Source organism: Seriola dumerili, unplaced genomic scaffold (assembly GCF_002260705.1).
Source record: "Seriola dumerili isolate Sdu_G_001 unplaced genomic scaffold, Sdu_1.0 BDQW01000267.1, whole genome shotgun sequence".
In the NCBI taxonomy this organism is placed as follows: Eukaryota; Metazoa; Chordata; class Actinopteri; order Carangiformes; family Carangidae; genus Seriola; species Seriola dumerili.
The window spans coordinates 461,662-471,448 of record NW_019174522.1 but is presented as its reverse complement, the minus strand read 5'-3'; positions in this window follow the sequence as shown (position 1 = coordinate 471,448).

The window sequence follows — 9,787 nt, the reverse complement described above, 5'->3', positions numbered from 1 at the left end:
TGTAACAATAGTTGGTAGCAATATGCCAAAACTAGAAATACTTCACCGAGATGAAGCAGAATAATCAGAATCAAAAGTATTTTCCATTAACTTTTGGTTCATCTTTTAATTATCAACATGCCAACTTTTCCATGTCCATACTACTTTTTTACAGGTGCTTGTGTGCACAAGTTGTAAGTGTGTATAAGACAGCTGAATGGAAATGTACTAGCTGTCTCTTCTTCTGTCTCTCTCAGATTAGAGTGGAAACTATGTAAGAGTTTTGCCATCAGGACAGATGACCACAGAGGATGTTAGGAGCACACTGTCAAATACTGGGTGTGTAATTTTCCTGTCCTGCTGCCAAATACCCACTAAAGCCTGGCCATCAATTTCACCTTGTAAAACAGATAGAATGTCAGATCAGAGATGAGATTCAGAATGAACTGGCTCCCAGCTCAAACTGAGTGTAGGATGTGTGATTGGGCTTTGCGAGGTGATTTACAAGCTTTTGTGTGTAAAAATCCCACTGATGACATATGAACTCCAGCCAACAGAGGACAACATACAGTTTGAAAAGGAATTTATGCGTCTGTGTGCGTATGTATTTTTAACTTCCTATCCTAAGCATCGTTCTCAATAAATCCATTGCACTCGCCTCATACTTACATGAACTTTAGAAACAGTGACAGTGATGTGATTTCTGAAAAATCGTGTAAACAGCAAACGCATTTTCCTGTATGACGGAAAGAGAAACCTGGTTAACAGAGCGCATCCAGGTATCCTCAAAGGTACCGTATATAAGTGTGGTTTGAATGAACATCGACCCTGTGGCGGCAGCACTGTAGCTGGAGAAAAGGAAACATTACAACTTGTAATTGTATCCTTGTATCCAAAATAATTGAACAGAAATTCAAAAATGAAGTTGTAAAACAATCGTATTAATCTATTGCATTTAAAAGTGAGTGCAGATGAAAAGCACACACCCTATCACTTCATGACGCAGTGTGAGTGTGTGGACACTCAGCTGTGGAGGATCTTCTGGAGGATATAAACGCATGGCAAGCTTTGGGACCTCGCCTTTGTCCAATGGAAACAGGAAATTCATTGTTACCCAAAATATTTCAAAAAGGATATTGTAATTAAATCAATATTTATCTAAAAGAAAATTTTATACATAGCGTAGACATGGCACTCATTACATCCATGACATAGTAAACCTGTGAAAGGAAAAATATTAAATGAATAAATAACAACTTGCTCCCACACTTATTTGGCCGCTTTTCTATTATGTTGACCTTTTCTCATTTTTATCTTAATCTGATTAGATCCTTTTTTTTCCCTTAGTTCCTACCAGTCAAATAACATTGTTGTCTGCCTCCTCCACTCAGACTAGACTCAGGTTACATCCCTGTTTCCCTTGTGTGAAATTCTGTCATAATTGCTGTGTGAAGTCTTGAGTAATGGCTAAGAAGTGTTTGACACAATGACCTTTGACCTTTAGCCATCAAAATCTAATCAGTTCATCCTTGAGTCCAGGTGAATGTTCTCAAATTTGAAGAAATTCCCTCAAGGTGTTACAGAGATGTCCTGTTCACAAGGCCAAAACCGTGTTTTGTCAGATCACTGTGACCTTGACTTTTGACCTTTGACCACCAAAATCTAATCAGTTCATCCTTGAGTTCAAGTCAATGTTTGTGACAAATTTGAAGAAGTTCCATCAAGGTGTTACAGAGATATCGTGTCCAAGAGAATGGGATGGCCAGACGGACAACCTGAAAACAACATGGCTCCAGCTCTGGCTGTCGCCACAGGGAGGGATAAAAAAACACATACAAAATACGATGTAACCTCTAAGTTTGTCATGTGTGCACAAAAGTAGTTCATTAGATGTCTGTTTGAGTTAAGGCAACTTATTACTTCCATCCTTCAGAAATAACCACACACAACTCACATGGATGAAATGTGGCCTTTCATCCACCCTGGACTCAAAGCGATGCTGCACTTCTCTGGGAGTGTGGTTTGTAAGATTGCATTGATGCAGACTTGGTGTTGAAGGGTTTTACAACCCACTCCCACTTAGGAGTAATTAGATTGAAATGACACTTAATGTGGCAAAGTGGGTAGGGGGAGGGTGTAGGGCTCCGGTTAGAACTGGATCGTCAGGTTGACTTTGAAGACTCTGAAGGTGGGGACAGTGGCTGTAGTCTCCTCTCCTTTGATTGGTCAGCGTCCTAACTAAGGAGATTCTAGCTTCATGAACAGTCGATCATGAACCATTGAATTTAGTTGAAGTCATCCCGACGCATAAGTGAGTGTTGAGCTGTTGCGAGCATGCAGGCTCGTCACAGGCTTGGCGGTTGTTCACGTGGAGTAAAACTGCTCCCACACCAGGACGATTTTCCACTCGTGAAGACTGTTCTGTGCACTCGTGTCACGTGCACGTGTGGTTTGTATGTGCATGAGTTTTGAGGCTAATTAAACGCCATATTGATCTTCTGGTTATGCAATGAACCGGTTGAACCACACAAACTGTGGCTTGCGCGAGCACACACACAGACTTATATTTACCCTGTGTAAGCCAATGAGTGATGTCAAGACGGCATGCTTTGTATGATCAAACAAACTTAGATCCATTCAGGTGTGCGGACAAGCGACTGCATGGCTGATATGTTGTTCTTAAGTAAAGGTAGAAATAAATAACATGTGTGTGTTCTTAAACTCTGGTAGTAGAGGAGGGAACAGACCGGCTTATGGAAACTCAAAGCTTAGTTTGGACTACTTCTTAATGAGCACCTAATTACCTACACATACAGCTGATGTGATCCATTAATCATAGTGTTGAGGTTTTTTTCTTAATGACAGCTGTTTTCTAGCCATAGTGATTTCAGTGTTTCTGTGTGCCTGTTATTGTTGGGACACCCCTATAATATTCAACCACAGGAACAATAATAAATGGAATAACTGGAATCATCTTACGCTTATGACTAAAACGTTGATTCTGACGTCCCAGCCAACAGAAGTCTGTAACCTGCAGTCAGACGTTTGAGTCTTGTCGGGGTATTTTTGAGCAAGGCACTCAATCGGAAGCTCAATTAGTAGTTAGGCAGTGTGTGCTGTAATGAAGGGGTTCTGCTCTCCACAGTCATGAGTCCTGACAGTGTATCAACCCATGAATGCATGGTCTCCGTGCCAAATCATTTCTCAGGTGATTGAACCTATAGGTCTGGCCGTTGGGTGGTGAGTGAGTGCTTTCAACATGGGTGCCTCATTATGAAGCAGTCCACTTTGAAACAGTACTACCAACTGCTTAACACACAAAGGTCCAGGCTTATGGTGACATAGTAGACTCTTATAAGTCTTTACACTTGGTAGCGAGAGCTTTTCTCTGTCCACAAAATACAAGCACTGATTGTACAGGGACATTTTCGTACTGCTTAACAATCAGACTGCTCTTAAAAGGGATTTAGAAATGGTTTCTAATTAGTTAATTAATTTGGTTGGTAACACTTTATAAATCACAAATAAAAAATCATAAACAAGTTACAACACAGTTTTTATACATTGATGCAGTCTCACTATTTAGCAGGATCAAGTTAATGTTTAGTACTCATTAATCTTACTAATGAGTTACTACCACCATCATAACTGGTAAAAGGGAGACTTATAGAAACTCATTAATAAATGATGATGTGTGTCACACTTCACAATAAAGCGCCTTTTAGCAGTTGGATGGAGGGAGAATCAACTGAGTGAACAACAAGCCACAGAGATGTGAACAGTGGGACAAAGGATGGGTGAGCAGTTCAAGAAAAGGAAGGTCACCACCTGTGTTCTACCTGGAATATTAAAGTCCTAAAGAAGTGAAATGATATGATAATCTGATCTGCCAAATGAAATGTTTTGACCATTAAAATGCTGATGGTGGTTCATTGCTAGTAACTTAACAATCATGTGATGAAGCAGCAGCTACAAACGCTGATAATGGAGAAAACAAAGAAAGCTCAGTAACGAGCTATGAGCCAGGAGATATGAGGCTGAACAGTACAAAGAAATGTGGGCTCACTATTTGGCATGCAACAAGTTAGCTATTCTTATCTAATGTGTTATAACAGATTACAAATGAGTGTTAACAATCTAATTAATAAAGTAGTTCTAAAGCATTCATAAATCCTTTAAAAGGGTAGTGTTATTGTAGAGTGGCACCAAATATCTACATTGTTATGGTTTCTTATTTACAATTTTGCATCTGCATCAAAAACATAATTTAACTTGTTAACTTTGTTTCTATGAATAAACAACTTTGCCCAAGTGCAACCCATAAAACAATAGAAGGTTATTATTATTATTATTATTATTATCATCATTATTATTATTATTATTATTATTATTATTATTATTATTATTATTATTATCATTATCATTATTGTTATATGATGATAAATGACAGTACAGAAAACTGACAACCCATTGGCCGCCAAATGAACACATAGGCTCTGTGGGGCTAAAGAGAGGTCATGCCTCCTGACCACAGCAGGGGAATTTCCCCTAAAAGGTGGGGAGTTTTAATCTCCATTGTCTCATCTGGTCATTTACAGATACTGTTCCTTTAAAACTTCTTTAAATAATAAATGGGGTTCACAATTAATAAAAAGTTATTGAATGTAGCATGATTAAAAAAGTAATCTGGGCAGCTGACATGTTTTAAAGATGATATCATACCATACCCTGAGACAAAGGTAACAGACGTAGACATAGTGTTTGCCTCTAAGGCCTGTCCAGCCACTTACTACCAAACAAAACTGTGTGAAGTGTATGTTTTGGCCGTGTGAGACAGTGTCATACCTGTGTAGATATATAAGTTGCGTTGTCTTCTCACACGGTGTGAGTTTCCCTTCTCCTCTTTCCTGTCTCTGAGGTTTCATCCAGACTCCTTCTCAACATTTCAATCTGAGCTCTCAGTTTTACAAAGACACTAATCCGTCAGATTAACTGTGCCTTTGGTCTCTAGGAGGGATCACACTGACCATATGGAGAGGACCTGGGGAAAGCAGTTTGAGTCGCAACATGATCCTGCACTGACATGGGAATAGCCATCTAAACGACACGATCTCATCAAATACAACTTAATTTTACAAACTGTAAGACGGGTGGTGTATCACAGACATAAATTGTCAATTGTGCAATCTCAGTAAAAAAAAATTCTGTGATGCATATGGTACTTATAAACCTATTTTTCAAAATTCAGGGAGTTGGTGTAGCATTGACAGTGGGAAGACCGGGGCAACACTGCAGTCCGAGACAGACTTCTTCTCTTTGATAAGCGGTTTGTAAGAAGTAAATAAAGAAAACACATGTACCAATAACATATAATGACTGAATGACCAAATTCTGAGGTCTGAGGTCCAATCCGGGGGGGACTGGCCACTGGCAGCAGAGAGAGAGGCTGTGGTTCTATGGGGTTAGAACAGTGATTGTAACATTTTGGCAATGAAAATTAAATTTGGCATTGAAAACAAAACCTGAACTGAAAAAGGAAACAATGGCATTGAAAAGGTTGTATTGGCACTGACATATGTATTGGCACTGAAAAAGGTTCCACTGAAAAATAAAACACAGATATTAAAAAACTTACAATCTTACAAGCTTATCTTATTTGATTTTGATATTTTCTGTATCACAATATTTTTCAATGTCAATCTTCAGATTTTCTCTTCATGTCCGTCTTTTTTCACCTTTTTTAAGTGTTACTGGTTTGTAGTTTGCTTTTTTATGGTGCTTTATTTAATTTTGCTTGTATTGCTACTGAAAACGTTTTCCATTTAAGCATTTTCTCTACTTATTGTACAGACGTTTAGTATTTGTGTGCTAAATGAGGACAGGGGTTTTTCAGGGGAGAAAAGAGAAAGCTTTTCCGAAATGATTGTTTTCACAATGGTGGCAGCTTGTGTCATGATGATCATGCTTTACCATTCTTTTATATACCGGTACTGCTTATAATTAAGAGTGTACCACAATGTGATGTTTGCAACCCATGAAGTCAGTTGAGCTCAGCACATGACGGCTGTATAGGGTTGCACTATAGTTGTAATTGAGTCCAGGCAGCAACAACAGCACTTCACTCTGAAAAGAAACTTCCGCTGCTCTGGAATGTACCTGCACGTCATCACACAGCCTGACACACACACACACGCACACGCACACACACACACTTTACTTTCTCTCTCTCGCTCTCTCTCTCTCTTCCGTGCACACACATTAACACACATATATGGCCCTGCTACTCTGTCAGGTTTATTTATACAGAGGAGGAATGGCTGAGATCAGAAGAGAGGGCACATGGGGAGAGAGGTTTGTGTGTGTGTGTGTGTGTGTGTGTGTGTGTGTGTGTGTGTGAGAGAGAGAGAGAGAGAGAGAGAGAAGAGGAGAGATCAGGAGTCTGACCGACTGACCTACAGTCTAATTATGTATCATTATCAGGAGACACAAACCGATCTAAATTACTGCAACAGCTCCCATTCACATAGATGGATTACATAGAGCAGGCTGACACACACACACACACACACACACACACACACACACACACACACCACACACACAGATTGCAGCCCCCCATTCAACACTTAAACAAATATAAATCATATGCCTTCCTCACAGAGAATTCCTCCACACATTCTACAACCCCCCTGTTCTTTCTTCACGTCTGTCTCCCACGCAACTTGGGGAGAAATACAACCAGCACACCAAGCTTTTTATAATCTATAACCATCTCTTATATAAATATGTATATTTATATAATCATTTATAACCAATTAGAGCCTGCAAACATGAGTTAGAACCACGTTTAGTCTGCAGCTACCACTTTGAACCAGCCATAGCCTTTAACTATCAATCAGACCTATTTCTGACCTGTAGCTAACCCTTTTAACCTTGCTAACATTTACACTTTTTGTTATCACCATTTACAATAGAAATATGTTTTAAGCATTGTAACTTATACTTCAACCTTTTACACGTGCGACTTGTGGTTATATGTTGACCCCATACACCAAAGGCAAGCGTACTACATGTGTTTGGCTGGTAAGAAAGTCTATAGCACACATATGCAAATGTTTGCATTTCCAACCTAAAGTTTTTCAGGCTCATGAAAGAGTGCACAGCACAGACCTCTGCTGCCTGCTGACTCCTGCCCTGCATCCACAGCCTCCACAGATCTACTTGACTGTTAATGGAAGATCTCTTTTATCACAAAATTGTACCTGTAGCCTTTTTTTCCCCCAATAATCTTTCTTAAATATTCGTTGAAGGCTGCAGTCTGTACGCATTGGAAAATATAAAATAAATGCAAGAACGCAAACGTGCTGCAAATGAAAATACAAGCTGCAGGAAGACAACACAAAAACATGAACAACGAACACGCTGCAAATACAGAAACGATGCAACAAAAACACATGAACCTCCAAAACTAATGCAACAGAAGTAGAACACCTTGAGCATTAGCTCGAGCTGTGATCCGAGAGGCCAGACCTATGCCAGGACCTTTGACCTTTGACCTTGGTCCAAACAAGAGAGTATGAGGGAAGAAAAAAGAGGTGACACAAAAAAGGTTTGTGTTCTTTTTTTACATTTGGCCGTAGTTTTTACAATTTTATAAAAGAGCGACAGAAAATGTAGCAAGCGTTAGCGTTAGCTCTAAGTGTTCCATTTAGAGCTCCTCCTAGAGGCCTGGAGCGCTTCCCTTGTGTTGTCTGGATATGCAGTGTTTTTTTTCTGTTGCTTTTGTTTTGGAGGTTCAAGTGTTTTTGCATCGTTTCTCTATTTTCAGCACATTTGCTATAAATGATTTTTTTTTCTGTCTTCCTGCAGCTCGTTTTTTGTAATTTGCAGCATTTTGTGTTCTTGTAATTGTTTTGTATTTTCCTATGTGTTTCTCCCAGTGGAAATGTTTTGGGCCATTGCAGCGTTTTTGCCCTCATTGGCCACCGTAGTATTTCTTTAGTCAGCAAGCATTACATTCATGCAGCAGTCACAACTCAGTAGTGAAAAGCTGCACCTACCACTGAAATTAAATACTGAACAGCAGCAACATAAAGCCTTGGCTTCATACTCTAGGCCGTGTAAATGCACTACTAAAGGTCAGCCTGACAGCTGAGGCCTCAACATCTACACATCCTCGGTGATACAAAAATGCTGATGCAAAACAATAAACAAATGACTGACAAGCTAAAGCACTGTGTGTTCATCTGTCAGTTTGATGTGCATTGAATCCAGTTTTGGTTTTACTGTCAACCAACCAACTCTGCACTCTGTGGTTCTCCTCAGGAGCATGTTAGCATGTTTCAGCTAACTGTTTTGTTTCACAGGCCACACTGTTACAGTTCAGCCCTGCTACTGTCATCTACCCCAGCAGGCAGCTATTTTAAAGCTCTGTATGCTTTATGTGCACAGCACCAGACTACAGACAAACAAAGTTATTAACTAGCCAGTGAACACAGTGGAGCATTTATGAGCTTAAGAGTCAGGTATTTCATTCAGTAGCTTGTAGAGACCAAAATAGAGCTAAAAGACTTAGATTCATCAGGTGGACACAAACATGACTACTATATTATTCTGTGTCTGATGGACGTGTAACAAGCAGGTCTTTGCTTCGACATAACAACTCTATAAGCTTAGTATGTTAATATTAAAGTGATTGTTGGGGTTATTTGACGTGGGTCTGTGTGAAGTAGTTTAGTTTAGTTAAATAGTTTATGCATAATAACTGCAGTAGATTCAGCACTGCCAATCAGGAGAGAGAGCAGGGAGCACCGGCACACTAGCAAAGCAGCGTGCTGCTGTGGGCGGGGACAGCAGAAAAAAATGTTTTAGACACTTTTAAAAGACGCCCACCAAAACAATCCGATATCCATTTAAATGTAGCTTCATTTAGAATATTTTCAGCGGTTTATCTTCCTGTCAAAACAGCAGTTTCCTTAGGTACTGCATTTTTCTCAACTGCTGAACTACCGTATTGTTTCGGTGGGCGTCTTTTAAAAGTGTCTAAAACACTTTTTTCTGCTGGACCTGTGCACACCAGCACATGGCTCTGCTGGTGTACCAGTGCATCTCTCCTAACTGGCACCACACTGATGTCAATCTACTCCAGGTAACACACCGACTATGCATGACTACCTCACACAACCCCACATCAAATAACCCCAACTATCCCTTTAACATATAAAATAACTATATATATATATATATGTATGTATGTATGTATGTATGTATGTATTTATATGTATATATACATATATAATGTAAAATATGTTAATATCAGGTGTGTTCACAACTTGTTCCGCTGCCCCCAAGTGACCAGAACAAATCAAAAAATGAAACAAATGACTTTTTTATCAGTGTATTTACAGTCAGTTGATGTCCTCCATCAAAAGCATTTCATTGTCACTTGCTGGAACCTCAGAATAGCAGGTAAGGATCTAACACAGTAAAGTCAGCAATAAGGTCCACCCTGGTTAAAACAAAAGCAAAAAGACTGGTGTGACTGGTCATGGCTGTCCACAGTGTTGTTGATGTCTTTTCTAGCTCTCTATTCTTTCATGCAAGATAAGGGTGTTGCTTCCACCTGGCTCCTGTCTGGCACTGTATATTCAGTGTGTCCAAACAGATAGACAGATAGATGATTTCAATGATCCCATGAGGGAAGTTGTCAAATCACCTACTGTCTCCAAGTAAAGAATTGCATGTTTCTGACCGTCTCAATGCATGTGTGCATCGTTCAGACTCATGTCTGTCCAGGGCTTTATGTCTA